Genomic DNA, 13,625 nt, shown 5'->3' with positions numbered 1-13,625 from the left:
ACAAAACTGGTAAGTCCTGAGCAAGGTTGATGAAAAGAGAGAGAGAGAGAACACAAGTTACCAATATCGTGATTGAAAGAAGGGATATCACTACAAATCCTACATATATTAAAAGCATAATAAGAACAACTTGATCATGAACAACTTGATTCCAACAAACAATAATTGTGATGAATTGGACAACTTCTTTGAAAAATACAACTTACCAAATTGACCCAAAATGGAACAGAAAATAAGAATAGCTCTATAACCATTAAACTATAGTAACTCTGTAACTATCAGAAACCTTCCTATAAAGAAAACTCCAGGCCCAGTGATGTCACTTTTTTTTTTTTTTTAAGAAGATAGAAGACGAGTAACACTTTGTAACTCTCTTTTGTCCTTCTCCAAGCTGGGCTGCTGGGTCTTGGGGGAATGGTGACAGGAGTAATGTGAAGCTATCTTTCCTACCTACTTCAACGTATCTTTTCTTACTCCTGTACTCCATCCAAGTGCTGTAATCCCTTGCCTGGAGTCCTTAGTCTTTATAAAGGTATTTTTGTGCATGGATAGTTGTTCTAAGTAATATTTCTGTGAGGGTATAAGCTCTGAAAACTCCTATTCCACCATCTTACTGGTATCACTCTCTCAAAGTTGTCTTAACATTAGAAAATTAATATTTCACCATATTAATAGAATAAAGGAGAAAACCATATGACCATTTTAATACATAGAGGAAATAATATGACATAAATTCAACATCCATTAAGAAGATCAGTTCTCACCAAACAAAGAATGTAAGGGTACTTCTACTCATAAAAAGCATCTATGAAAAACCTCCAGCTAACATCATATGTTCCTGTTGCAATATTAAATTATTTTCTACTAGAATCAAGAGTAAAGTAATGTGCTCCATTTTGCCACTTTTACTCATCATTGAATTGAAGATCCTAGCCATTGCAGTAGAGGAAGAAAAAGAAATAAAATGATAAAGATTGGAAAGGAGGAAGTAAAATGGTCATTTTCGATGTGAAATAATGGAAAAATATGTATATTGGTCTCTGTCCTGAGTTCCTGGCACAGAACTTCTAAAATCCTTGCAATTTCCCAAGTGGTAATAGAACTAGGGGCATCTTTAGTTCTAATATTTGGTCTTTAAACCTGGTTTCTGACACAGGGCTCTTGAAACCCTTGTAATTTCCTGAGTGATAGGAATGTTTTTTGTTCTAGTGAGATGACTCTGACTGGGCTCCTAGATAAGCACTGATCACAGGAAAGACCAAGCCATGATTAGAAGCTTGAAATTTTCAGGATACCCAACCCCACTCTCATTCTCTTGAGAAGGGAGGAGGGCTAGAAATAGAGTTAATGATTGATCAAGCCTATGTGAGGAAGCCTCCATAAAAATTCACAAAGTATTAGATTCAGAGAGCTTGCAGGTTGGTGAACTCATCTACATACTGGGAGGGTAACACAGCCCAACTCCACAGGCACAAAAGCTTCTGTACTTGGCATTCTCCCAGACCTCACTCTATGTACCTCTTTATCTGGTTGTTCATCTGTATCCCTTATCATATCCTTCAATAAATGGGTTAACATAAGTGTTTCCCTGAGTTCTGTGAGCCACTCTAGCAAATTTAGAATCCAAAGGGGGAAGAGGTCATGGAAGCCATGATTTGTAGCTAAGTCAGGCAGAATTGTGGACAGTCTTGGGGACCTACTAGTATTTGCAATTGGCATCTGAAGTGGAGGACAGTCTTGTGGGGCTGAGCCCTTAACCTGTAGGTTCTAAAGCTATCTCTAGGTAGAGTGTCAGAATTGAGTTAAAATGTAAGAAACCCAGCTGGTGTCACAGAGAATTGCTTGTTGTAGGGAAAACCCTCGTCTGGTGTTGGGAGTGTTGTGAGGGTGGTAGTGGTGTGAGAAGAAAGGAGACAGACAGGAGGAGGACTGGGTTTTTCTTAAACAGTAGCTAATACGCTTGTTTACATAGAGAACCCTGAAGATCTGCACAACAACTAGAAGTACTAAGTGAGTATGGAAAGTCATAGTATATAAAGCTAAAATTTTAAAAATCAATTCTATTATTATATCAGGAAAAATTGTGAAATGAAATAGAAAAACAATTCTGTTTATAATAGCTGCCTAAATCAGAATATTTAGGAATAAATTTAAACACATGTTCACTGAAAACCACAGGACATGGCTGAAATTTTAAAAGGTATAAGTGAATGGGAAGATATATTATCTTCATGGATTGAAAGACTCAATTTTAAGATGTCACTTCTTCCTAAATTGACCCATACATTTAATTCAATCCCAATAAAAATCCCTAGAAGTTTACATACTGATGTTAAAATTTATATGGATTCAAAGGACTTGGAATTGCCCCAAAAAGAACAAAGTTGCAGGACTTACTATAAAGTTCCAATAATCAAGACTGTACTATAAACAAAAGGATAGGTATATTGATAAATCAATGAAACACAACAGACTCCAAAAATAGTTCTACACATATTTAATCAATTGATTTTTTATAAAGACACAAAGCAATTCAATGGGGAAAGGAAAGTCTTTATTTGTAAGTTCATAATTGTGTAGATCTTAAAAGCTCTCAGAACAAAAATTTTGTGACTATGTGTGGTGATGGATGTTAATAGAATTGTGGAGATCATTTCACAGTATATACAAATAGTGAATCATTATGTTATATACCTGAAACTAATATAATGTTATATGCCAATAAAAAAGTGGTCTTTCCATATGGGAAAAAATGCATTGACTCTTTCCTCATATCACATACAGAAATTAACTTGTAATGGGTCATAATCCTAAATGTAGAATCTCAAACTGTAAAACTTCTAGCAGAAAATGAAGAAAAAAAATTTTTTGTGACACTGGATGAGGAAAAGGTTTGCTAAACAGAGATGAAAAGCACAAAGGAAAGACACACTAGGATGTACTTCTTTAAAATAAAAAGCATTTGCTCTCCCATAGATATAGGTAAGAAAACAAAGCCTAAAAGACAGGCCATCGATTGGGAGGAAATATTTGCAAAACATGGATCTTTGTGTCAAAGGGTTTATATCTAGAATATGTAAAGTACTCTTAGAACTCAATTCTTAAAGACAACCCAATTTAAAAAAATGGGCATAGGATTGGACATTTCACAAATGGCCAAGTAAAAACATGAAAAGATGCTCAATATCACTAGCCAATAGAAAATGCAAATTAAAACCAATGAGATACTACTACATACCCACTAGGATAAATTAAACCAAAAGAAATCTGACAATACCAAGTATTGTCAACAATGTGTTCCATATTTTGACAGTGGTGTTTTCATGAGTTTATATATAAGGCAAAATTAAAGTGTACAATTTTTAATGGATATAGCTTAATGTTTGTAAATTGTACCTCAATGAAGTTGACTTAAAAAAATAAGCCTATGGCAGAATAACAATTTATTATCCCAATGAAAGACCAAGCTGTGAAGATGCTTGGGTATTTGCTAAAGTAGTAAGTGTAGCTGGGATCAGACTTTAGTTCTCAATCCAGACTATTTTCTCTTCCAATTAGATCGTGCTGCTGAGCATAGAACGCAGGATTGCAGGACAGGAAGAAGCAAGAAGGGAAATAAGTGTCCTAAGAATGGATCTGCTGTAATCAGATCTTGGTCTTATCCCAACCAGTGGTGTCAAAACACTTCCCCACGGTACTTAAGACATGCTTTGCTTTTAACTTGAAAATTTTTCATCTTTTAAAATAGCTTCCTCATTTTCCTTTCTCTTCCCTAATTGTAACAGAGTCAATTTGAATTATATGGACATATATGGAAATAGAAAGTCCAAGTGACTTACACTGTGTACCGTTAAGGGATGTGAATAAAGAACTTTGGACACATCTCTTCCTATCAGCCCATCAGTTTATTAGTGAATGTTTTTTGGAACCTATTTCAATTATGTTGATAGATTAAAAGTACATAAAGAATTTAGGGAGACTCAGAAAATGCAGAGAATGTGTTGAGTAAATGCTTTTTAGAATTAACATGTAAATTTGTCAAATCTCTTTCCAGCTTATTATCTTTAACATTTTAATACCCTATATATTTTACGTGTATTTTCTGTATGCCTTTCTTAGGCTTAAAAATAAGTTCACTGAAATTTGATATTTTTTCTCTAAGAGGGCATTTTGTCATCTTGAAATTACTGATGTACTAAATTGTCACATATTTGATGTCAGTGTGAAGATTCCACTGTAAGAAAAAAAAGATAATTCAAGGGAGGAGCACGTACTTAAACATGAGTTCACCAGCCTTTGTTATCTTTTAAAAAAATTTTTTTTTGATGTTTATTTATTTTTGAGAGAGAGACACACACAGAGTGTGGGTGGGGTGGGGCAGAGAGGAGACACAGAATCCCAAGCAGGCTCCAGACTCTGAACTGTCAGCACAGAGCCTGACGCAGGGCTTGAGTTCACAAACCGCGAGATCATGACCTGAACCCAAGTCAGACACTTAACCGACTGAGCCACCCAGGCGCCCCCATCCTTTGCTATCGAACTGAAGCGACATCGTCACCTTTCAGGATTTCTAATGCATAATGATGTACAGTAAGGGCTTGAACTGCATACGTCACATTTCTGAAAAGCTCCTGTGTTCAAACAGCAAAATACCACATTGAGAAATTTAAAAATTTTCTCTGTGAATCTGAATCTGAATTTATGTAGCATATTTCACCTGAACTTACGAAACACAGATAATGTAAAAAATGAGTTCCTTGGAAATAATCTAAATTTTATGTTCCAGAGAAAACTAGCATTTATAGACCACCGGCCGTTCTTTGGGGACTGGAAGGACTTCTTGCATGTGATCTTATTTAGTCCTCCTGTCAGCCCTGCAGAGTAGGAAGTACTATTACCCCCATTTTGCAGATGGGGAAATGCAGGCACAAAGGGATAAGGATAAGATTCAAGATTTTTTTAATGGAATATTTAAAATTTTTTTATTTTAGAGAGCACACAAGCAGGGGAGAGGGAGGGAGGGAGAGAGAGAGAGAGAGAGAGAGGGAGAATCTCAAGCAGGTTCCACTCTCAGCACAGAACCTGATGCAGGGCTCTATCCTACGACCCTGGGATCATGACCTGAGCTGAAATCAAAAGTCAGACACTCAACTGACTGAATCACCCAAGGCGCCCCGATAAGATTCAGAATTTTAACCCAGGCTGCTTTCTGTGGAACCTGTGCCCTCTCACCCCGGGCCATACTCACAGGAGTGGGTCCTTGCTCTTGCCTGCACATATCCTGTTACTTCCCATCCACGTTCATCCTGCTCTGTCCTCCTGGAGTGCCCAGCCTGCCCTCTCCACTGATCACATCCTGTCCACCCTTCACTGTCTGGACACTTAGTCCTTCCTTATTCCCACTCGGCCTGATTTCCTACTGACCAGATGTAATTGCTTCCTAATGTTTGGGTAATAACCTCAGAACTGGCTGTTTTGTCTTGCATTGCATTTCCACCAAACCATCCTATGTAATCACCCTAAATACACATCCTGAAAAGTTTGGGTGGCTCCCACTTTTATGCTTTGAAGCCTAGTTTGGAGAACACTCAAGGCCCTCCGAAATCTGTCTCTGACCCACTTTACCAGCCTTATTCAGATGTTGAAACACCATCCCCAGGCAGGTAGTTCTCAGGTCATTTCAATGTGCTTGGCATATAACACACACTGAATATTCGTTATCATTGTTTTATGTTTAATATTTGAGTATATACATAGTTACATAGTTCAAACACTAAAAATATAGAAATATATTGTTGAAATGTCTTCTACTTATTCTTGGCCCAGTTTCTGTTCCCCGTCCCCACACATTAAACTGTTATTAGTAATTTATTTATTTTTTAAATGTTTTATTTATCTTTGAGAGAGGACAAGCAGGGGTGGGACAGAGAGAGAGGGGGACAGGATCCGAAGCGGGCTCTGCACTGACAGCTGTGAGCTTGACGTCGGGCTTGAACTCACGAACCAGGAGATCATGGCCTGAACCGAAGTGGGACGCTCAACTGACTGAGCCACCCAGGCATCACAGGAATTTCTTTTTTTAAAAGATAAATTATAGCATACGATATACATTGACCTACATGTTGCTTTTTTCTACTTAATATATCTTGGACATCTTTTTATATCAATAGCTGAAGAGCTTGCTCATTTCTTTTTTACAGCTGCATAGAAATTTTTAGAGCTGTACAGGCATATCACAATTTAATTAACCATAGTTTCATTATTTTCTGGTGATGCATCTTTTTTGTCATTTCCAGTCTTTTACTGCTATGAACAAAGCAAATGTCCTTATTCTCATTGTATGCATGAAAATGTACTTGTAAAGCACATTCCTAGCAGGAGAAGTAGGAAAGTGACTTATGCATTTGTCATTTTAACAGATACTGCCAAACTGTCCTACATAGGGGATGTTTCAGTTTCTATTTCCAACAGAAACAAATGAATCAACAGTTTCCCTACAGCCTTGCCAACACACATTATAAACTTTTCAATTGTGCCTATCTGATGGGAGAAATGGTGTCTTAGTGTAGTCTTAGTTTGCCTTTTAAAAAAAAGAGGAGTGAGTTTGAGCTTTTTTCAAAAGTGTAAGGGCCATTTGTTTTTCTGATTTGGCTGTTTGTACCCTTTGCACATTTTAAAACTGTTCTGTGCTTTCCGTTATCAATTTACAGGTACTGTGTATGTTGTGGAAGTTAGCCCTTTATCTGCTATATGAGATGCAAACATTTTTCCAAGTTTGTCATTTGTCTCCTGTTTATAGTGTTTTATGTGTGCAGGTGTTTTTGGTTTTAACTTGTCATTTTCTTTCATGCTGTCAGAACTTTAAGTCATGTTATAAATGTCTTTCCCACTCTGAGATTACATGAATTTTCCCTTATTTCTCCTAGAAGTTTGGTTCTTTCACTTCACACATTTAAATCTTTGAGCCATCTAAAATTTATCCTGGCACGTCTTATGAGATAAATTATGTTCTCCCTTTTTTTTTCCAGATGGCCAATGATTTATACCAGCACCACTTATTAAATATTCCTTTTACCCCTCCTCCTGCTTTGAAATACCACCTTTATGTGCCAAAGTCCTGTGTGTATCTGCCTCTCTCCTTGGGGTTTCTCTTCTGTCTGATTGGTTTGCTGTCTGTTCACATGTCAGGACCCAGCCATCTCATCTTCTGAGCATGGCTGAAAATCAAGCAGAGGTGGTTTTCTCTCACAGATCCTCCTTTCAGAGTTCTCTTTGCTATTAGCATTTGCTGATTTTTTATATTTATTTGTTTTTATTTTTTTTATTTAAAGTTTGTTTATTTATTTAGAGTGTCCCAAGTAGGCTCCAGACTGTCAGCACAGAGCCCCACATGGGTCTCGAACTCATGAACCAGGGATCATGACTTTGAGCCCAAATCAGGAGTCAGTTGCTTAGCCAACTGAGCCACCGAGGTGCTCCCAGTGTTTACTGATTTTTTTAAATGTGGTTTTCAGGGGCACCTGTGTGGCTTAGTCAGTTAAGCGTCGGCTCTTGATTTGGCTCAAGTCATGATCTTGTGGTTTTGTGAGTTTGAACCCTGCAAAGAGCTCTATGCTGACAGCCCAGAGACTGCTTGGGATTCTCTCTCTTTCTCTCTCTCTCTGCCCCTCCCCCACTCTCTGGCACTCTCTCTCTCTCTCTCTCTCTCTCTCAAATAAATAAATAAAATTTTTTAAAAATGTAGTTTTCAGATTCAGTTAGTGTTGTCCCAGTAAGTAACAACAGCAATGACAAACAACAAAAAAACATTCCTGTTGGATGTTTTTTTGTGATCATTTTAAGTTTGTAAATTAACTTAGGAAAACTTGATGGTTTTGAATCTTACTCTCTAAGAATAAGTTCTTCTATTTTTGTTCCATTCTACTTCTTCATCCTGCAAGAACATTTAAAAATTTTTGTCAAATTGGTTTTATGTTTCTTCCTAGGTATTTTATCTATTTGTTGCCAACGGAGTCTTTTCTTTCATTATATTTTCTGTTAGTATGTATTGAGACTTTTGGTTTCTGTATATTAATATCACAGCTTGCTAGATTAATGTGTTTTCTTATTTCTAGTGGTTTTTATTTTTAATTGATTCTCTTGATTTTCGAAGTACTCAATTATATAACCTACAAATAGCAGCCTTGCCTCCTCTTTTATAATATTTATTCCTCTGTTTTCTTTCTCGTATGGGTGCTTTAGATAGTACCTTAAGAACAGTGTTAATAGAAATAGTACCAACCTGACTGTTTTCACACTTCAGCGGGAGTTTCCAGAGTTTCCTCGTTAAGCCCTTACAGCCTTTTCATCTAAGATTGACATCTTTAAAAAATCATGTTCATCATTTTCTCTCATTAAGAATCTTTTATTTATTTAAAAAAAGCTTTTTAATGTTTATTTTTGAGAGACAGAGACAGAGACAGAGTGTGAGTGGGAAGGGGCAGAGAGAGAGAGAGAGGGAGACACAGGATCGCAAACAGGCTCCAGGCTCCTAGCTGTCAGCACAAAACCCATTGCGGGGCAGAAATTCACGAACCCTGAGATCATGACCTGAGCCAAAGTTGGATGCGCAACTGACTGAGCCACCCAGGTGCCCCTCATTAAGAATCTTTTAAAAATTCAGTAGTGGAGGGGCGCTGTGTAACTCAGTTGATTAAGCATCCAACTCTTAATTTCGGGTCAGGTCATGATTTCATGGTTCATGAGTTCAAGCCCCTCATTGGGCTCTACTCTGACAGTGCAGAGCCTGCTTGGGATTCTCTCTCTCTCTCCCCCTCTCTCTGCCCCTCCCCTGTTTGTGAGCACTCTATCTCACAATAAATAAAACTTAAAAAAAATTCAGTAGTAGAGATTAGATTTTGACAGGTCTATGGAGCTGGTTATATTTTCCCTGTAACTTACCAAAATGATGAATTATGTTAATAAATTTCCTACATTGCAATTATACTTGCATTCCCACATTAACTCCACTTGGTATCCATACATTCCATCACTAATATTTTATTTAGGATTTTTACATCAATATTCATAAGATTGATCTGTAATTTTCTGTGTCTCTTTTCATAATTTTTTTTTAAGTGGGCTTGGTGCCCAGCATGGAGCCCAGCACAGAGCCCAAACTCATGACCCTGAGATCAAGACCTGAGCTGAGATGAAGAGTTGGATGCTTAACCAGCTGAGCCACCCAGGCGCCCCTTCTCTGTTTAGATTTTCTCTCTCTTCCGGAGTTAGATTAGCAAATTATGTTTTTCTAGAAATAGTTAATCTCATCTACATTTTCAAATGCATTTGCATTCAGGTCAGCAAAGGAGTTCTTTGATTCTTTAAGTTTTCAGTCTCTGCTTTTATTTCCTATCATCATTTCTCCTGTTGTGTACTTCTGATGTATCTTTCCCTGGACTAGATTAGGCAGCGATTATTTTCAGAGAGACAGCTTTGGTTTTATTTATCAGTTCTACTCCTTTTCTGTTTTTGAAATTACTAATTTCAACTTTTTTTTTTATTATTCCGTTTCTAACTTCATGAACAGTATGCTGAATGCATTCAGTTTTATTTTTGTTTATTAATATAATTATGGAAGGACATGAATTTTCATCTGAACATTGCTTATCTCCGGTTCTGAAAGGTGGGGTGTACACATGCATCTTTCACATTAGCTGTCGTTCTTATTTATGGTAGAAAGTCACTGGGGGGTTAAGGAAAGAAGTTTGGGTACTATTTCTGTCTTTCTAAGGAAAGAAGCCCCTAGGATGGGGCTAGATAAGGTGGGCCTTGATTGGTAGGTGGGAGGTGGAGGGCTTTAGACTTGATGAAAACGGTATTAAGTCATTGGAGATCTTTGGTCAGGAAAGTAACAAGATGTAAGTGTTGTTTTGAAAAGATGAACATCCCACATATTAGCAGTTATATTACATAGTACTTTGTCTTTTCCAAAACCATTTTGTATAGGAAATGCCTTTTTCGACGAGGATGGGAAAAAAAGAAGTTGTCAATTTCCTTTTCAACAGTGATGTGCTCTAATCACATAAATGAATAGCTTCCTGGAAACTCTCATGATTATTTTAAATGTCATACGCTTGGCTGAAATCTTTCATTACTGCTCTGGAATCTGATATAGGAAGCACTTTTAAATATGAAGTATATCCTGGCACACCTGGGTGGCAAGGTCGGTTGAGTGTCTGACTTTGGCTCAGGTCATGATCTCATGGTTTGTGAGTTCAAGCCCCCCCTTGGGCTCACTGCTGTCAACCTGTCAGTGCAGAGCTTGCTTCACATCTTCTGTCCCCACCTCTCTCTGCCCACTCCCCACTCACAGTCTGTCTGTCTGTCTGTCTGTCTCTCTCTCTCTCTCTCAAAAAGTAAATAAAACATTAAAAAAAGTTTGAAGTATATCCTAAAACTAATTGGACCGTGAAACAATCATTTCTCCTATAGCACTTTATGTCATTTCTCATTTGGAATGTACCTTACCTTCAAGGCTGTCTTATTTCTCTACTAGCTTGTGAATTTCTTATATACAATATGTCTTAAATTTTAATTTGAAATTTTGTTAGTAATTTATTTTACTTAAAACTTCTCATATGAGTATTCTCACAATGTGCATATGAATGATTGAAGTACTCCAAAATTATCTGCCTTGTCTTTATTTATCCCTAATCATATTCAACATTTTCATTTTGAGGTTTGTCTCATTATACTAAATAATCTGTGCTTTATCCTGCTTTCTATGTTAGAGCAACTAATTGTGTGTGTTTTACCATATCCATGATCTCTTTTGATTTTTGTATCAAGAGCTAATAGTTCCTACTGATTTAGGCTAAAATCCTACTGATTTTGTTGGGAAAGGCAGAGTGCCTATGAGAAACTTACTTCCAAGACTCCTCTGCAGGTGAGAGTAGCCATGGGAATAACTTCTGGCTGCTGGGATGTAGATAGAAGTTAACTGAGCAAGAAAGTTCAAGGCTGGAGGAGGAGGATCTTGCTCACAGAAATGATGGTGGATTAGAAAACCACAAAGTGTGAACAAGGTGAGCTACCTAATTTGCAGGGGACAGCACGAAATGAAAATGGGGGGCCCTTATTCAACAGTTACTAATAATGAAAAAAATGCCAACAAGCAGAGCAATGAACCCCAGTGCTGGGCCCTTCTAAGCCTGGGGCTCTGAGACAACACGGGTCCCGTGCCTATGATGCTGGCCCTGGTTTGAAGGAACCCGGGGGCATGGGATGTCCTGGAGCTTCCATGTCAGCCCTGGGCTGCCCATCTGCTTTTCTTTTAATGGAGAGCACATTCCCCTTCTTGTTTAAGCCTCTGTTATCTGGGTTTTCTGTTACGTGCATCCCACAACTGATGTGCTGTTGTGATTATCCTTGTTTTACAGATGAGGAAATGGATGCTCAGACAAGTTTAGTACCTGGTCCTGGGGGCACATTTGGGGTGTGGACTCAGGCCCTGCGAACTGGGTCTTGTACTATTATGCCAACACAGTGTCTTTCCTTGCCTACAGAGATGTTATCATTCTGCATTTCCTTTTTCCGGCAAGACTTTGCACTCTGCAGGTTTGCTGGTCTCCCAGGGGCCCCTCTTTGTAGGGGCCCTCTATAGTAGGAGGAGGGCAGCACTTTATCCCAGTGGTTTTTCCCCCTTCACATTTAATTTGTACCCCGAAGTTGACAAGATGCAGAATCTCTGTCCACATTTCAAATATGGCCAAAAAGTGATTCACTTCCATCTCTAGCAAAATGTTTATAGTTTCTTCCTCAGTGGTTCTGCTTTTGCAGATAAGGAGTTAAGATCTTACATAATTCAATTAAAAAAGAAACTCAAAACATGTGAGATCCTATCTGATGTGGGTTTCTGTCTACTTGACCCTTCAGGAGGAAGGCATGTACTGGCGATCCTTCCAGTGAGATCACAATCAGGAAAATGCAGCTAGAGTTTATTCCATTAACAGTGCATTAGGATAAATAGTGTTTATTGCCCTTGGATGTTCTCATCTATGGTCATGGAAAGCATTTTGACCATTAACTACTATTTCTTTTATTAACGTACAAGCCACGGCTGCCACTTCTCTGCACGGGGACCCCATGTAGCACAAGCATTGTATTTGCTAGGCTCTGAGGTGATTGGAGTTTGGCTGAGCTCCAGTATGAGCATCTAGCCTTGGTTAACATCCACAAGTCAACATTTGTGGACCACTGGGCAGGGGTGGTCACAATGTGTCATATGGGAGGCTGGCAATGGCATCTGGAACCCATTTCTCTCCCTCCTTATAAGAGAGAAAACTACCTATCTTCCCTGAGAGGAAGAAATTCTAGTCTGTACAGCCAGATTCCAGGGCAGTGAAGGCTGCATATTATTCACCAGTGGGCACATTAACTTTACATGCTTCCTTGTCTCTCACTTGGTGAGAGGGTCAGGGTCCCTCTTAAGCTAGGCCCAGGCAGGTGATGCATGGATGCTGGGGAGACCCAGTGGCTGTGGCTCAGAGGCTAGAGATCAGACCTGGATTTAGGTAGAAGCCCCTATTTAGCCCTTGACTTCCAACCTGATTTTACCATAGACCTTACACCGGGGTGTCAGGCACATTTGCAATAGTCCCATTTGTGATTGTGTGGCCCTTAGGAAGTTCATGGAGGACAGAACTTTGGCATTCCTGGGTCCTTCACTAAAGCATCATTTTAACATTTTCCAATCACACCATAAGCTTGGGTCTTCTGATTCCTTCACTAAAGCATCATTTTTTTTTTTTTTTTAATTTTGAGAGAGAGAGAGAGGGAGGATGTGAATGGAGGAGGGGCAGAGAGAGAGAGGGAGACACAGAATCTAAAGCAGGCTCCAGGCCCTGAGCTATCAGCACAGAGCCCAACACAGGGCTTGAACTCAGGTACTGCAAGATCGTGACCTGAGCCGAAGTCAGATGTTTAACTGACTGAGCCACCCAGGTGCCCCAAGCATCATTCTAATAGTATCCAAATCTCACCATAAGCTTGGGTCCTTTGGTTATGGTGAAGTATTAAAAATTGTCAGCATAATCAAGGTATCATTAAGTAGTATTCTGTGAAGCTTGATGGAGGGGTTGCATTGTGTGCCCCCCCCCATTCATTTGTAGAAATCTTAACTCATAGGATCTCAGAATGTGACTACAAAGAGGTAAAATGGATCATTAGAATGGGTCCTAATCCAATATGGCTGGTGGTGTCCCTCATGAAAGGGAAATCTGGGGACAGACACACATAGAGGGAAGACAATGTAGAGATACAGAGTGATGGCCATGTACAAGCAAGCAGAGAAGCCTGGGAAAGATCCTTCCCTTGTGACCCTTGTAAGGAGCCAACCCACCGACACCTAGATTTCAGTTCTAGCCTCCCGAACTATGAGATGATACGTTTCTGTAGCTTACAGTCCTTGTTTGTGATACAGTTGTTATAGGCAACTGATGGGCTTGGCAACTGGGGTTGGGCAATGCTAGAAGCCAGTGGTCTCCATGGATGGATGTGGGAAGACCACTCTGCAATATATAAGGTAGTCACCACACCTTTTTCTCCACTATTCAAAGATAGCAACAATCATGACATTTGCTCAA

The sequence above is a fragment of the Lynx rufus genome, unplaced genomic scaffold, assembly GCF_022079265.1.
Source record: "Lynx rufus isolate CCGP_SWC_20201006 ecotype Redwood Valley unplaced genomic scaffold, mLynRuf1.p SCAF_6, whole genome shotgun sequence".
Lineage (NCBI taxonomy): Eukaryota > Metazoa > Chordata > Mammalia > Carnivora > Felidae > Lynx > Lynx rufus.
Note: the sequence above shows the minus strand (reverse complement) of the source record.